Below are 17,582 nucleotides of genomic sequence, written 5' to 3' on the forward strand. Positions count from 1 at the left end.
GCTGTTTCCTGCTTCTACTTAAAAATGATAGGTAGTATTTATCACAAGCAAGTGACAAGTGTGTATTTGCCTCTTGCTAAATAGCATTACATTGACAACCATGCATGATAGAAAAGGAAGGGGGGCACCTGGGTGGCTCAGTGGTTGAACATCTGCCTTTGGCTCAGCGCATAATCCCAGGGTCCTGGGATTGGTCCTGCAATGGCTCCCCACAAGGAGCCTGCTTCTCCCTCTCTCCCTCTGCCTGTGTCTCTGCCTCTCTCTCTCTGTCTCTCATGAATAAATAATTAAAACCATTAAAAAAAAAAGAAAAGAAGCATAATTTGAGCAAATATTGTCAAATTACTAATACTTGTGTTCAGAAGATCAAAACTACTGAGAGAAGGATGGGCACCTCAACTCAGGTCATGATCCCAGGGTCCTGGAATCCAGTCCCACATTGGGCTCCCTGCTCAGTGAGGAGTTCACTCCTCCCTCTGCCCCTCTCTCTGCTTGTTCTCTTTCTCTCTCTCTCTGTCTCTCTCTCAAAAATAAATAAAATCTTTATTAAAAAAAAAAAAGAAAACTACTCAGAAATAACAAAAGACCATGGGTAATCATAGATAAATTATTGGTTAAGATGATCAGGCTTGGGATGCCTGGGTGGCTCAGTAGTTGAGCATCTGCCTTCTGCTCAGGGTGTGATCCCCAGTCCAGGAATTGAGTCCTGCATTGGGCTCCCTGTAAGGAGCCTGCTTCTCCCTTTGTCCATGTCTCTGCCTCTCTGTGTGTCTCTCATGAATAAATAAATAAAAACTTAAAAAACGATAATCAGGCTCATTGAAAATTTAAAGAAAATGATCACAAATATTGAGAGGAAGTTTTCAAGAAGAAGCAGTACATGAGATATCCCTCGACTGAGGATTGGAATCTGTCTCCATGTTGTCTGCATACAAGAGAACATTCTCATTCAGGAGGAAAAAATGGAACCTGCCTAATGGCTGGAAATACCATGGTAATGAATATTTCGCGGTCTTTCATTGATTTATCCTTTTAGTTAGTCATTAACTCAACAAATATTTATGGAGTACCTACTATGTGCCACTTTTCCACCCACTAGAGATAAAACAGTGAACAAGCAGACTACAAGTCTCCAAGAACTGTCATTGTAGTGGGAGCAGACTGACCAAAGCAAAGAAACAAACAGATATACTAGGTCAGGTAGCAGTAATAAAAAGAAATAAGGCTGAGGATGGTGGTGGAGAGTGATGGGAGACAGTGGTACCTGTTTTATAAGGGGAGGTCAGGGAAGAACTCCTGAGTGTGTGTCTGGACAGACCTGTGTACTTGAGGGAGTGAGTCACGTGTGTACCCAGGAAAAGGCCAGTCCAGAGGACAGGAGGGGCCAAAGCACCAAGGCAGGATTGTGCTTGCCGAGTTCTGGAACAATCACAGGCCTTCGTAGTCATAACCATGAGAATCAGGGGGAAGAGGGTTAGAAGAGGAGCTTAGAGAGGTAGCTGTGAACACAGTCATGGGGGGGCAGGAGGGACTTAAGGTCAACAGATGGACTTTGGATGCTATTCTGGGAAAGACAGGATGTTAGTAATTGGCTGTGGGCAGACAAGTAACTGGATCTGACCTGAGTTTAAATCAATCCTTCTGGAGGCTGCTGAGAATAGACCTTGAGAGGAATAAGAAGGAAGGAGGAGTCTGAAGAGGTTGGTTCAGGTGCGGGAACCTGGGGTTGACCTGGAGCGACACTGCCTATGACGTGCGGAGACCTGCCACACCATGGTCTCCTTTTGCCTTTGGGACAAAGTAAACTTCCTTGACTTGTCCTACAGGTCAGCGTGGCGTCATTTCTCCTTGTGTCACCAACTACATTTGCCTGCTTTTTGCCTTTTTTCCACCATCCTCGACTCTAGTCTTTCTGCCTGGTCCTTCAGTGCAGATTATTCCCCCTGCCATAAATATTTCTCCCATCCTATTCACCTAGTTGATTCACCTTACCTTTTACAGTTGATTTCTTCGGAGCAGCTCTCTCCAATCTAACTCATGGGGTCAAATTCTCCAAGTAGAATCTCTCGTCATGGGCTATATTTACACTTCTGGACAGTGACTGTAATTATAATTTTACATTGGTTTAGGTAATTTTGGGTTATTGTCTGTCTATGCCACCAGACTGTCAGTGCCTCGAGGGAAGAAGCCATGTGGTTTTCTTTGCTTGATGTTACCCACTTCAGTGCCTAATATAGTGCTTTTATTTGTTAAAAATAAGGAGTGAAGTTCACGTAGGTAGCTAAATCAAAGTCTTACAGAGAGAATTGCACTTGGCGTGAAGATACATGGATTAATCTTAGTTTTCACCTCAAAACTGAGGGGCTTTGGTTTCTCCCTATATAAAATCACAGAGGTCACTGGGATAGTGCACTGTAAGTTTTCCTCAGCCTTTGAAATTTAAGATAAAGAAGTATTATGACATGAATTTCCTCTTTTGATTATAGCATTTATGAAATTTGCATAATGCTAAGAAATTGAGTAGCTGTAATTACATTTTCGATTAAGAAGCATGAAGGAGAACTGGGTGGCTCAGTTGGTTAAGCATCTGACTTTGGCTCGGGTCATGATCCCAAGGCTCTGGGATTGAGTCCCACATTGGGTTCCCTGCTCAGCGGGGAGCCTGCTTCTCCCTCTACCTCTGTCCTTCCTCCCAGCTTGTGCTCTCTCTCTGTCAATAAATTAATAAAACCTTTTAAAAAAGATTAAAGAGAATGAGCCTGAAAAAATATAAGTATGCACAATAGAAGTAGAAGAGGTGATCAGTAAAATTGACATGAGCTTTAAGAGTGAATTAAGGTAGGAAAGCTGGAGAGAAGATGAATCTCATGAACATTTCCATGGCTTTATATACAGGCAGAGGGGGCTGGTGCCTCCGTGTGGTGACTTGAGGGATGATGTGCTCAGGAACCAGGATTTAGTGTCCCCAAAACAGTTGTTAGTGGATAAAACCTGGAGAATATCCATGAGTTAAACAGGTTTCTCAGTAGCCACTAGACAGGAGACTAAATCACTCTCCTGTGGCTTATTTGGTGCCCAAGCAAGAGGTCAGTTTTAGGGGCTTAACTGCCTGTTTCCAGAGCAGAGGAAGTATCCACCTAGACACCATTGGACATACAGGAAGCACCCCCAAAATATTTGACAGAAGGAAAGCAAAGGGGAGAAAATATGTACTGTGGATAATTGTCACATTAACATGCTCAAGCCTACATACTGTGCTTGTGTGTGGCTGGGAGGGACAGTGATAATACTGAACAGATGCAAACCGGTATTTGCTCTGAACCAAATTTTGACAAGTGCCAGGACAAGGAGGGCAATCAAAAGAAAAGTGCTTGAGAAGACACGCAAGTTGATTTTTTTTCTTGTTCTCCCAGTTAGGAAATAAAATTTTGATTGACACATTAATTTACACTCTAACAACATTGGGTAGAAACAAAACATTCCTTCTCTCATATAGACATAAAAATCACTGTCTCATCCCCATCCATTCCTCCCGGTACCTAACAGAAGAACTCACTGGAAACACCTGTAACATGACATCACGTTCTCTCATTTTGAGAAATATTCAGTGAATGTGTCTGAAGATAGACAGGGAAATGGGATCAGGATGATGATTAAAGGTACACATAGTCATGTGTCACCCTTGACATGTGACCCTTTATATGTCCTACATTAAAAATGTGATAGTTTTATGAGCAGCACCAAAGTCTGGCCTGAGAGCAAGAAAACCTGTGTATGTCTTAATGGTGGCAAACTACCTATTTAGTTAAAAGCCTACCAAAAAAAAAAAAAAACATAAAAAACTAAGAACCACCCATTTCATTCATCAGCTAGCAGTCCTGAGGAGGCAGATCACGATCTTACCTCAAATTCTGTCATCAGTAGCAATAGTTTTCAAAGAAGGTCATCCACTCACATGGCCTGAATTGGATTTCATTCCTCTATTTGCTTCAATACCCGGCCTTCATGACGAGTCGCTGTTGGAAATTCCATAGCATAAACCCTAGAATCGGTATCAGTGACCTTATTTATATCCAGCGAAAAAGAACACCTTTTGAATAATGCATACTCTTCATGGGCGGCCTTCTATGTCCCTTTTTCCCTCTGTCTTTCACATGATGGAATTATTTCAATTGGACCAAAGTTCCTGGGAAACAAAAATTCAATGAGATTCTCCATCTGGCATTGAACAAAAATTCAATGAGATTCAATGAAAATCTCCATCATTTTGAATCATCAAGCAACAAACCATTTTTAGTTTCCAAGCATGTACTATTTTTTCTTGTCATTGATACTTTGCTATTGATAATGATAGTATTAGCCACATGAAACTTAATATCATCCTGTACAAATAAGGCGTAGTTAGAGAAGTAAATGGCTCTAGACAGAGGCCGAAAAGGGCTTCCTGTGCTTCTGCGTAAACCAGAATCAAGCACAGGGCGCACACATGATTGACTCTAGCTAAGGCAGTGTTTGCCTTTTTTTTTTTTTTTAAAGACTGAGGGGTGTGTGTGTGTGTGTGTTTGTGTGGTGTGTTTTGAGCAGTAGAGCAGTCTTGGGTTCACAGGAAACTAAAGGGAAGGTGCAGAGACTTCCCATGTACCTTCTGCCCCCAGTCATGAGCAGCCTTGCTCATTACCAATGGCTCTGACCAGGGCGTACATGTTTTACAATTGATGAGCTTACACCAACACACCATAATTGTTCAAACTCCATCATTCACAGCAAAGTTCACTCTTGGTCTTGTACATTCTATGGATTTGGGAAAATGTACAATGACATATTTCCATCACTATGATATTTTAGTATGATCTTTTCACCTCTGTGAGAATATTCTGTGCTCCACCTATTCACCCCCCATTCCACCTCTGGAAACTATTGATCTTTCTAATATCTGCACAGTTTTGCCTTTTCCAGAATGCCATGTTTTGGAAATCATAGGGTATGTGGCCCTTTCAGACAGGCTTCTTTTGTTCAGTAATATGCACTAGGTTTCCTCTGTGTCTTTTCATGGCGTGACAGCTCATTTCTTCTCACACCGTTTAACATTTCATTGCCTGGATGAACACAACAGTTTAATTTATTCATTCACCTACTGAAAGACAAGTTGGTGGCTTCCAAGTTTTGGAAATTATGAATAAAACTGCTATAAACATACATATGCAGGTTTTTTGTGTGGATATAAATTTTTAACCCCATTATGTTTGGACAAATGTTTTATGTATAAACTTATACTATTTATACTTGTATAAATTAACTATTTATATTTGTATAAATACAATATATCCTGTATCATCTCATACTATTTATACTTGTACCAGTTAAGAATTTATGCTTGTATCAATACCTAGGAGTACAACTGCTGAGTCCTCTGGTAAGACTATGTTAGGTTTTGTAAGAAATTGCCACACTGTCTTCCACGGTGGCTGCTCCATTTTGCATTCCCACCAACAAGGAGAGTTCCTCTCGCTCTGCAACTTTGTGAGCATGTGGCATCATCCACAATTCCGGTTTGGGCCATTCAAAAGGTGTGTAGTGGCATATGTTTTCATTTGCATTTCCCTGATGAAATATGATGTTGACTATATTTTCATATGAGTATTTGACATCTTCATAAACTCTATGATAAGGTGAACATTGAGATCTTTGTCCTATATTTTGATGAGGTTTGTTTTCTTATTGAGTTTTAAGAGGGTTGGTTTTGTGATTTATTTTTTGTTTTAGTGTTTTGTTTTGTTTTTTTTTTTGGTGTATTTTGCATCATAGTACTTTGTCAGATGTGTCTCCTGCAAATATTTTCTTCCAGCCTGTGGATTATATTCTCATTCTTTTTACATCGTATATAAGAAAGCAACTTCATTTGAGGGAACACTAATGTAAATAGCATTGTGTTCTTAATTTCAAATTCCATTTGTTCATTGCTGCTATATGGTAAAACAATTCACTTTTGTACATTAGTTGTGTATCTTACAACCTTAATATGACTACTTATTAGTTCCAGGAGGTTTTTTTTGTTTTGTTTTGTTTTGTTTTGTTTTTTTTTTCCTGTTTTGGTTCTTGGGGATTTTCTCTACAGATACTCATGTGGTCTATAAACAAATAAAGGAACTTTTATTTCTTATTTCCCAGTCTTTATGCTCTTTATTTCATTTTCTTGTCTTATTGTATTAGTTAGAACTTCCAGTACAATGTTGAGAAAAACATGGTGAGAGGGGACATTTCTGCTTTCTACCTAATCTTATTGGGAAAGCATCTAGTTTCTCACCATTAAGTTTAATATGAAGTGGGTTTTTTCTATATGTTCATCAAATTGAAGAAGTATTCTTTATCCCTAGATTCCTGAGAGGTTTTTTCCCAAGTCAACGTTAGATTTTGTTAGGTGCTTTATTTTTTTGGCATTTATTTATATGATCATGTGATTTTTCTTTTTTAGTAAGTTGATGCAATGAATTACATTAATTGCTTTTTAATACTGGACTAGCCTTACACACCTGGAATAAATTCCATCTGGTCATGGATTCAACTTACTAATATTTTGTTGAAGACTTTCACATGTATGTTCATGAGAGAGATCCATCTGTAGCTTTTTTTTCTCGTAATGTCTTTTTCTGGTTTGGTATTAATGGATACCAGTTTAATGCTGGCTACATAGAATTTTAAATTAGGAAATGTTTTCTCTGCTCTATCTTCTGCAAAAATGTAGAGAATTGGTAGTTTTTTTTTTTTTTTCTTAAACATTTGGTAGCAGTCAATAATGAGCCTATCTACTATTGGTTGGTGCTTTCTGTGTCAGAAGATCATTAGTTATTAATTAAATTTAATTGATACAGACATATTCACATTGTCTATTTCTTTTTGTGTGAATTTAGGCAAATTGTGTCTTTCAAGGAAAGTGGTTTGTTTCATTTAGGTTATCAGGTTTGTGGGCATAGAGTTGTTGATGATGTGCTCTTTTTGGCCTTTAATGTTTATAGGATTTATTGTGATGTCCTCTTTTACTTCTGATATTAGTAATTAGTGTTTTCTCTTTTTTCTTAGTTAACCTGGCCAAAGGCTTATCAATTTTATTGAACATTTCAAATACCCATATTCTGGTTTTATTGACTTTCTTTTTTGATTTCCTGTTTAAAATTTTATTGATTTCTATTTTAATTATTTTTTAATCTCTTTTCTTTTGTTTACTTTGGATTTAACTTGATTTTTTTCTAGTTTCTTAAGGTGAAAACTTAGATTATTTATTTTAGATACTTCTTCTGTTCTAATATTTGCATTCAATGCTATAAATTTCCCTCTAAGTGCTGTTTTTGCTATATTGCATAGATTTTGCTAGGTTGTGTTTTAAGTTTTATTTTGCAAAATATTTTGCAATTTCTCTTGAGATTTCTTTCCTGACCCATAGGATATTTAGAAGTATGTTGTTTAATCTCCACATGTTTTGGGATTTTCCAGTTATCTTTATGATATAATTTCTATTTAATTCCATCGTGGTCTGAGGGTACACATTGTATGATTCTCTCTCTCTCTCTCTCTCTCTCTCTCTCTTTTAATTTGTTAAGATGTCTTTTATGGTCCAGAATGTGGTATTTCTTGGTGAATGCCCCCTGTTTCCTTGAAAGGGATGTGTATTCTACTGTTCTAGGATGAAACAGTCTATAGTGTGCATTATATCCAGTTGAGTGTTGTTATTACTAAATTTAGCTATGTCCTTACAGATTTTTGGCCTGTTGGATTTTTCTGTTCTTTGATAGAGCAGTTTTAAAGTCCCAGGTAGTACATGTATTGTCTATGACTTCTTTGTACAATGGCAGAACTGAATAGCTGTAATAGAGACTGTATGAGCCACAAAGTCTAAAATATTTAATACCTGGCCTTTGGAATAAAATGTTTTCAGACTTTATTTAATTAAATTTACACCATTATTTTCCTGCTAACCTCTTTTATTAAAACTAAACTCATTAATTTTAAATATTTTTCCTAAGAAATGTTTTATAGCTGTAAATGTTCCAATAAGTATTATTTAAACAAAATATATTTTATTTTGTTTATTTTATTACTTTTTTATTTTATTTATTTTATTTTATTTTATTTTATTTATTTTATATTTTATTTATTCATGAGAGACACAGAGAGAAAGGCAGAAACATAGGCAGAGAGAGAGACAGAATCCCTGTGGGGAGCCTGATGCGGGACTCAATCCCAGGACCCCAGGATCACAACCTGAGCTGAAGGCAGATACTTAACCCCCGAGCCCCCCAGGTGTCCCCCAATAAGTATTATTTAGCTGTGGCTAAATATTTAATGTTTACATTGTTATATGGACTTATATGTACTTACTTTGTAATTTTCATAATTATTTTTTGATGTAGAAATTACTAACAAATATTCTCTCTTTTGCCATCTTATTGGAGAATTGTTTATATTATTGATTTCTAAATTTACTACCTCCTAACTAGAGAATATGACCTATAGGATATTGATTCACTGGCATTTGTTGAAATTGTTCTGTGGCCTTTTTTCATGATTGACTTAAAAATAAAGGAAAAATGCATTCCTTTCATATTGAACATGAGATTCTGTACTCATCGACTCAATGAAGCTGTTTTTCCTAGATGTTATCAATTTTTGAGAAAATTGTTGGAAAATCTGACCCTATTAAAAAAAAAAAAAAAAGAAAAGAAAATCTGACCCTGTGATTGTGTACTTGGAAAATTATTTTTGTAATTATTTTCTGTCTTACATACATTTTGGTCTATATTTTGGATAAAAACATATTTAGAATTTCGTATTTTATGTTGAATCATTTCTTTCTCCTGAATTAATGAACTCCTTTACCAGAGTTATTATCTTTCCTCAAGATCTGTTTTGTCAAAAATTAATATTAATACAATATCTGCCTTAGTTATTACTCAATAAATATTCAATAATTTCCTATCTTTTCCTTAATCTTTCTCTTTTAGGTTTACATAGATCTTTTGTTATTTTCCTCGATTTGAGAAGTTTTGTCTTCGAAATGGCATGGAAAAAAGGTGTTGTTTATTGTCCTTATTGACAAATTTGTATATTTTCCTACCTTTATATTTAGTGTTTTACATTGTCCATGCTTTTCTTTGATTTATATCTATATATGACTATATAGTTATATATGTATATGTTCATATGTTCCAATGTTCATATATATGTTAAGTATATATGTTTGTATATGAATATATTTTATTTTCCTTAATAGTATTAATTGAATTACTCAAGTTTTACTTATGCCCTTACAAGATATTATGAATATAGTTTATATTTTATTAATTGTATTTAAATTTTTAATAAAGAAAACATTTATTTAATATCTCTTCTCCCCACCTAAACAATAATGTGAGAATTATAAATTGATTTAATATATTCAACTCTGACTCATCTTTCTTAATTGTTAATTTGTTTACAATTTGAGTTACCAAGTTTGACTTTCCAGTGTAAACATTATTATTAGTGTTATCATCAATGCTTACTTAGAGTTACCTCAATAGTTTCCAAAATTTTTCTCAAAATTACTGTTTGCATTACAATCCTTCCATGCTTTTAATATAATAATAAATGAGAAATTCAGAATTTTTTTCTAATTTGTTTTTATTTTGTATTCACAATAAGATTTTACTTTATTGTTTTTTTTTTAATTTAAATTCAAATAGCAACGCAACAAGATTTCAACTGGGTACAAAAGCATATACATTCTCAGGACTTAAAAATACTTTCCATTATTTTCTGGCCTCTATTATTTTTTTTAAAGAATTTATTTATTTATTTATTTATTTATTTATTTATTTATTTATGAGAGAGAGAGAGAAAGAGAAAGCACACAAACAGTGGGACAGGGAGAAGCAGGCCCCCGCTGATCAGCGAACTAAAAGTGGGCCTCAATCCTAGGACCCTAAAATCATGATCTGAGCTGAAGGCAGATGCTTAACTGACTGAGCCACCCAGGTGCCCCTGGCCTCTATTATTTTTGATGAGACTTTTCCTTTCATTCAAATTCATGAGATGTTTGTTTGCTTTTAATAGATAAAATTTTCCTTTTTCGATTATTTAACTATTTTTACTGATTTTGTGTTCTACATTTCCACATGGCTAGTGTAAAAAGTGAATTACTATTATTTATCCTGCTTTGTACTTGGTATGATACTTTAATCTGAACACTCATGTCTTTTATGATATCTAAACTGTTTTATTAGTTAAAAATTATTCTTTAAATGTTATACTTGCTATTTCTATTGGGTTCCTCTATTTGAAATAAGTTGAGGAATATGCAGTCACTCTTTAATGTATGTCTTCCAAATCTTTTAATGTTAAAAAAATTCTGCAAATGTATACTCCCACATACATAATTTATTTAACTTTCATCAATAGTATATCCAGCTACGTCTAATCTTAATTTTTAACGCATTTACTGATTTCATATCAAAGACTATATTTTTTAAAGTGTTCTCATATATTTTAAATAACTTTCCTATTTTTCCACTTTCTTCCAACTTTTTTTTTAATTTTTGAAATTATTCTTAATTATCCTCCAGATCTCCTATAATATCAATTTAACTTGTACTACATTTTGCATTGTACCTATTGGCTTTCCTTGGTGTATGTTATTTCTTTATGATTTTTTTTTTCTTTGATTCTGAACTCACTTCTTTTTCTTGAGTTTTTGCTTTTTCCCCTAGGAGTTCCTCATGAACCATGAGTTCTAACTGTATTCCTATGTAGAAGTCTTGTACATTTTTCCAATCTTGTGTCATTTTTACAAGAGTTTCTTAGCTTGGAATTTCTAATCTCTTAGAATTATATAATTTTAAAATAGACATATATGTGTGCAAACTTAGTTTGTTCTCATGACATTTTTTTCCTTTTTTGCATCCAGAAACTAAAGCAAAGTCTTACAGATTCAATGGCTAAGAGCAACATTTTTCTCATATTGTTCAATGAAGAAGACAGTAATTCCAAATCTTAGTTAAGCAAGGTAATTGTGTAATTCTGAAGGTCCAAACACATAACTCATGTTTCTGGTTGAGCTCTTAATTTAGGGAAAATATACCCTTTGTTCATTATATTATTGGTTCCTGACCTTACTTCTATAAATTCTGTTCTTTTTTTCTGTTACATCTTCTTTGCATTCTCTTCTTTTGTTTCCTGGATGGCTGTATTGTATTGTTTTGTTTTGTTGCTCTCTTATTTTATCAAGCATATCTGTGTTTATAGCAGAAAAAGATGTCTGCATTTTTTCAGTCCACATGTTGCAAAGATAAGAATTTCAATTAGAACTTCATTTTGGGAAAACTATTTATATTAGGGGTGTAGCTATTTAATTATAATATTTTTCTTATTTTTAAGGTAAAAGTTTCGAATTATATGTGGTTTAGGAGCCTTTTTGCATGTCCACAATAGCCAAACTGTGGAAGGAGCCTCGGTGTCCATCGAAAGATGAATGGATAAAGAAGATGTTGTATGCATATACAATGGAATATTACTCAGCCATTAGAAACGACAAATACCCACCATTTGCTTCGACGTGGATGGAACTGGAGGGTAATATGCTGAGTGAAATAAGTCAATCGGAGAAGGACAAACATTATATGTCTCATTCATTTGGGGAATATAAAAAATAGTAAAGGGAATAAAGGGGAAAGGAGGAAAAATGAGTGGGAAATATCAGAAAGGGAGACAGAACATGAGAGACTCCTAACTCTGGGAAACGAACAAGGGGTGGTAGAAAGGGAGGTGGGCGGGGGGTGGGGGTGACTGGGTGACAGGCACTGAGGGGGGCACTTGATGGGATGAGCACTGGGTGTTATTCTGTATGTTGGCAAATTGAACACCAATAAAAAATAAATTCAAAAAAGGAGCCTTTTTGCCAAAAACTATAAACTTATACTTACCTAGTATATTAACTAACTGCTAGAATGAGAAATATATGCCTGAGTAGGAACAAAACTGTAAACTAGATTAGCAATTGGGGATACATTTTTATGTCTCTTGCCCTTGGAATATTATATGAGCTTTTTAATAGACTTATGTACCTGTTTTTAACAGGTAATTTTAATGGAAACAGTTATCTAAAGAAAGATATGGAAGCAGAAAAAGAATTTTGCAAGAAGTTTCGTATATATATAAAGTGGATCTTCCCCCTTCCAAGCTCCACTCAGCCAGGTAGTACCTTGTAAGTTCTTGCAGTTTTCAGGAAAATTTGCTGAAATTAATGCCTGGTGAGTGAGGTTCACTTGGAAACAACCATTGTAATATGTGGCACTGCATTTAATAAAGGTATAAAAGGAATGAAATTTTTAAATTGGCTTCTGTACTTTTTTCCTAGTGATGAAAATGCATCACACTGAGTATAAATGACCCAACTGTATTCTGGCCCAGAGATAGGAAGCAGTTCTCAATCTGACAGACATTAAGTCAATTATTTAAAAATAATTAAATTTGTACAGGGAATAAATAAGCAATAAGTCTGGTTAGTTAAGTCCACCATTTGGAGCAGGTTAAAGGTTAATTTGAAGGAGTGGAAATTTTTTTCAACAGGTGATGCTAAGCCATTGAAGATTTGTTGTACAAATGAGCAACGTGAATTCTACCTTCTAAAAATTAATCTAGGGGATCCCTGGGTGGCGCAGCGGTTTGGCGCCTGCCTTTGGCCCAGGGCGCGATCCTGGAGACCCGGGATCGAATCCCACGTCGGGCTCCCGGTGCATGGAGCCTGCTTCTCCCTCTGCCTATGTCTCTGCCTCTCTCTCTCTCTGTGACTATCATAAATTAAAAAAAAAAAAAAGAAAAAAAGAACTGGGACTGAGATAAGGTAAACAAGGTGCCCAGGGTGTAAATTTAAAAAAAAAAAAAATAAATAAAAAAAAATAAAAAAATAAAAATAAAAATTAATCTAGCACCAAACGCAGTGCATATAAGAAATTTAAGTTCCACATTGTCCATATCGACATAAAACTAAATATATCGATTAGAAATTATTGGTTCAGTTAATAAAAACCTTCTAATAACTTAGGCTGCAGGACTCAGATGCTTGGGTCAATGGTGAATCCAGTACTTTTGAGTGTATGGGTATAACTTAGATTTGATTTTTAAATGTAAACCTTTTGTTATTCTTGTTTCTGTTCCAAATGTAGAATTTTAATTTTTCAGCTCTTTTGTTTGTTTTGAAACTTGGTTAGTATTCTTATTATATATAATTGAAGTGTAAATGTCACAGTATTTCTTTAAAAGCAAATGCCAATTAAAGTGAGAGATGTTGGCAACAGGCACAAACTCACTTCATTTATTATAACATGTTCTGACCTTTTCATTATTTTGGTGGCAATTATTCTATGGCTTTGCAACCAACAAAAACTCAGCTGGATTTTTTGATACGGCTCTCTTATTTGATTCAGAGTTCACACTTTTCCTTTTTCTCCTACAGATCAGTAGTGAATTTCTGAGCTATATTCTGGAGAACTAGAAGTAGCAAGTATATTGTATTATTAAAGCAGAAAAATTCAACAAACATAAAATAACTCCTACCAAAGAATTCTCTTTTTCTGCGTACAGATTAGAGGTTCCTTTAACTTGGTTTGCTGATTTAATAATCATTGTTTAACTGTAAGGAACCTTGGAAATGGGTCAATTTAGGTCTAGGATAATGGAAAAAATTAGTTGTGCAGAAAATTAGTATTAGTTCATGACTTCTCCGTGCACTGTTGGGAAAAGGTGGCACAAAGATACTCACCTCTAAGCCAAACAGACTGCCAACATTACCAGGAGAATACAATATGAATAACAAATGCCTTAAGAAAAAAAATTAAATCCACAGTGAAAAAGGGACCACAGATGATTACAGATGATAAGTAGATATAACTGGTAGTGTATGTGTGTGTGTGTGTGTGTGTGTTTCTAGTGATGTGTCTATCCAGAAATAAGAACCAGCTATAAATGATGACAGGATGTTCCAAAGGCTATAATATAACAGAAGCTGTGAGTAATGTATTGGCAGGTGCTTGTCTAATTACAGTTAAGGGGTAAATAACTCACTTGGACACAGAAAAAGCACAAGGGCTGAGAAATGGCATCCAAGAAGGAAACAGAGATCTGACAGTTGTGTGGAAAATGCAACTCCAATCACAACTAAAGAGGAGAAACATGCAATTTTTGCCCAGTTAATGACAACTTTCTTAAATCTATTGGGGAAAAACTTTGAATTACTAAATTCAAAGATGTGTTCAGAAGCACAGATGTGACCTGAGAGGACCCAGAGTCCCATTTAAATCTGTGACCACCTGTTGCACACAGGATTGGACCTGAGTGGGCTTCCTGTGGTGCTCCACACTTCATTTCTTCACAATACATGGGGAAACATCTTGATATGAGGCAGAGGCCCATAACCTTTAGAATAATGGGTGAGTTTTGTTTCATTATTCTTTCAGTCAGACTGGAGCAAATCTCACAGCTCATCAAAGGAAGCAATGGGGACTCATAGAGATCCCAGTTGAGCATCTAAACCCCGTCGCTGAGTATTCTTTGTGGTTTTATATCAACTTACTCTGAAGAAATGAATGACCAAATAAGGGAAGGTTTAGTGATTCAGTATCCCAGACCCACATCTTGGATCAGTTCATAAGCATTCCGACATAAGTAATTTCATATTCAACAAACTATGCTTTCCTCTTGAAGCTCGAACTTAAACGGAAGTTAACTCTCATGGTGGTGATACCATTACTTTATGTTGGAGAAGGCAAAATGGAATAATGTTGCCAACTAGTTGCAAGCTCTAATACAATCTACTACATCACTATATATTTCTCGTTTTGAACCTATAATTTCTAAAATTTTAACAAAGAAAAGCATATATCCCACAACAGGAGTTGGCAAACTTTTTTCTGTAAAGACACAAATAGTAAACACTTTTGGGTTTGCAGCAATATGATCTCCATGGCAACTACTCCACTCCACTGTTTTAGTGAGAAAGCAGCTATAGGCAAAATGCAAATAAATCAGAAGGGTTGTGTTCCAATAAAATGTTATTTACAAAAACAAGTAGTGAGTTGGATTTGGCCCAAGGGCCAAAGTTTGCCAACCCTTCTCTTATATAATTACTAAACTAAGCCATTCTATTCACAGTCTTGAAATCTTTTGTATTTCTAGGGAATCAACTGCATTGTATTCTCTAAGGCTATGACTACCTTTAGGTCAATACTCATTCTTCCAGTACCCGAGGAAGCTTAAGAATGATCATTTAGGCTGTCTACTCTAGATCATGTGTGTTTCCACAATTTTCCCATGAGAAGTAGACTACATGGGAGCTTCCACTCTGGGTTAAATAAGGGAATATAAAAGGAGAAGGAGCATCAGGATCACAAGGCATGTCCTCACTTCAAATGAAACCACCTGATTTAAGGGAAAATAGTTGCATAAATCCTAGCACTAATTACTTTTAAACATTCCACCTGTCATTCTTGTACCTGTGTTTTGTGACATAGATGTGCCATTTAGCAGGTAATGTCACTTAAATAAATAATAGTTATATAATGGGTCATTTTACTAAAAATACATTTGTACATCATTAACAAAGGAGGTCCAGAGAGACAGTGCAGTTTGTGCCAATTCTCCTGGATGCTCTATTTGATTGTGTTCACTCACAGAAGTATGCTTAATAAAGAGACCCTAAGAAGTCTAATTGTCTAGCATTTGTGTTCAGCAACAGGTAGCCTGCTAAGTGTTAAGACATATAAAGCTTGAACCTCATGAAATTGCTTGTTTTTAAGTCAAAACCAAAAAAAAAAATAGAGGATTAGCAATTTAATGTGAAGAAGATTGTTCCTGGCTGCAGATTTTTTCCTATTCCACACTTTGATTATATTATGCCACTCTCTTCTGGTTTGCCAAGTTTCTGTTGAGAAATCTGCAACTAGCCTTATGAGTCTTCCCTTGTAAATTAAGGAGTTCTTTTGTCTTGCTGTTTTTAAAATATTTTTCTCCATCACTACACTTTAAAAATTTAATTACAGTATATCGTTGTCCTGGTTTTATTGTTTTGATGAGAGTTCTCTGTGCCTCCTAGATCTAGATGTCTGCTTCCTTTTCCAGATTAGGAATGTTTTCATCTATTATTTCCTCAAATTTTCTGCCTCCTTTTCTCTCTCTTCTTCTTCTGAGACTCATAAATATGAACATTATTACATTTGATGGAGTCACTGAGTTCTCTAAGTTTATCCTTGTGTTCCATAATTCCTTTTTCTCTCTCATGGTCAGCTGCACCATTTTCTGTGATTTTTTTGTCTTCTATATCACTTATTCATTCCTCTACTTCTTTCAGCCTTTTGTTCATTACAACAGTGAAGAAGACTGTAATTGACTCTTTCCCCAGGGAGTGTTTAGTTTATCTTTGGACAGTTAATTGCAAGTGTAATTAATATTACCAACAGGGAAATATAAGGTGCAATAGGAGCTTAGAATGGAAAGATTTACCTAGTGGAGGATATCAGACAAGACACTCTGGATGGGGACATTTAGGTAGAGACCTACGAGATAAATTAGATTTAGAAAAAATGAAGTTGGAGAGTTGGAGACAGGAAGAAAGGGCAGGAAAGTCCACCAAGAATCTTAAGCATTGAGAGTCAATTACCTTCAGGTTCAGAGGCAGGAGAGAGTATAGATATATTTGGTAATAGATGACATGGTTTCAATAAATTATGTTTCATATATTTGCATTTTAAATATATGTATGTGTATGTATATACAAATATATATGTATATATTTATATATACATATATGTAAATATATATATTTACATATATGTATCTATCTTTTTCCCAAAAAATATTTCAGGGTTGATAGATCCAGAATCAAACGACTGTGTTAAATCTTCACTGCTATGAGAAGCAAGAACTCACAGCCCAGGTTGTTCACTCTCAAAGTCTCTAACAACATAGAAACAGATAAATCTTCAAGTGAATGCACAAACAAGGTATCCTTCAAAATCTTCTACTTCTAGTCAAGGGTTCTTCTCTTCTCACCTCATCTATCAATTACAATATAATAAGAACATCCTTCCCCACCAACATGGTTTTCATGACACCACCATTAACAGTTTTGTTCCTCCCTGCTGTGTATTAGGAGTATATTGATGTGTTCCAGTGTGTAAGGGTACCTGACAATGGAAATACATTCAGGACATGTCTTTATGTGGGACACACATGTTGTGAGTCCTATGTCGTTCTTTGTGGAGATCAAATGAGCACTGAATCATGGAATGCAGTGTTTGTTCTCTCCAGTTACGGGGATTTTTTCAAGTCTGCAGAAGAGCTTTTATGAACTGTTTTCATTGCATGTGTTTGCTAATAATTTTCAGATAATACATATCCATATACATGATATGAAACTACTTGCACTATAATCTGGTATTGATATTGTGGAAGTGGAGATAGCTCTCTCTCCCACAAAATACCTGATAGCTACCATTTACGAAAAGTAATCTAAGAAGTGTGCATGAGCAAGTTGAGTTGAGGACAGTTTGGAATCTGGG

At 35.3% G+C, this 17,582-nt stretch overlaps 1 long non-coding RNA gene across 3 annotated transcripts in view; it reads right to left on the reverse strand.

The window, feature by feature from the left end:
• LOC112657291 (uncharacterized) overlaps window positions 1-17,582 on the reverse strand; it is a 125,798-nt gene that overhangs the window by 94,615 nt on the left and 13,601 nt on the right. For all 3 annotated transcript variants that reach the window (XR_004818223.2, XR_004818222.2, XR_003134955.3), the window contains exons 3-4: window positions 3,904-4,186; window positions 1,993-2,101 (exon numbers count right to left, since the gene is read on the reverse strand). This is a non-coding gene — a long non-coding RNA (uncharacterized LOC112657291). The remainder of the gene's footprint in view (window positions 1-1,992; window positions 2,102-3,903; window positions 4,187-17,582) is intronic.

This window comes from Canis lupus, chromosome 8, assembly GCF_003254725.2.
Source record: "Canis lupus dingo isolate Sandy chromosome 8, ASM325472v2, whole genome shotgun sequence".
Lineage (NCBI taxonomy): Eukaryota > Metazoa > Chordata > Mammalia > Carnivora > Canidae > Canis > Canis lupus.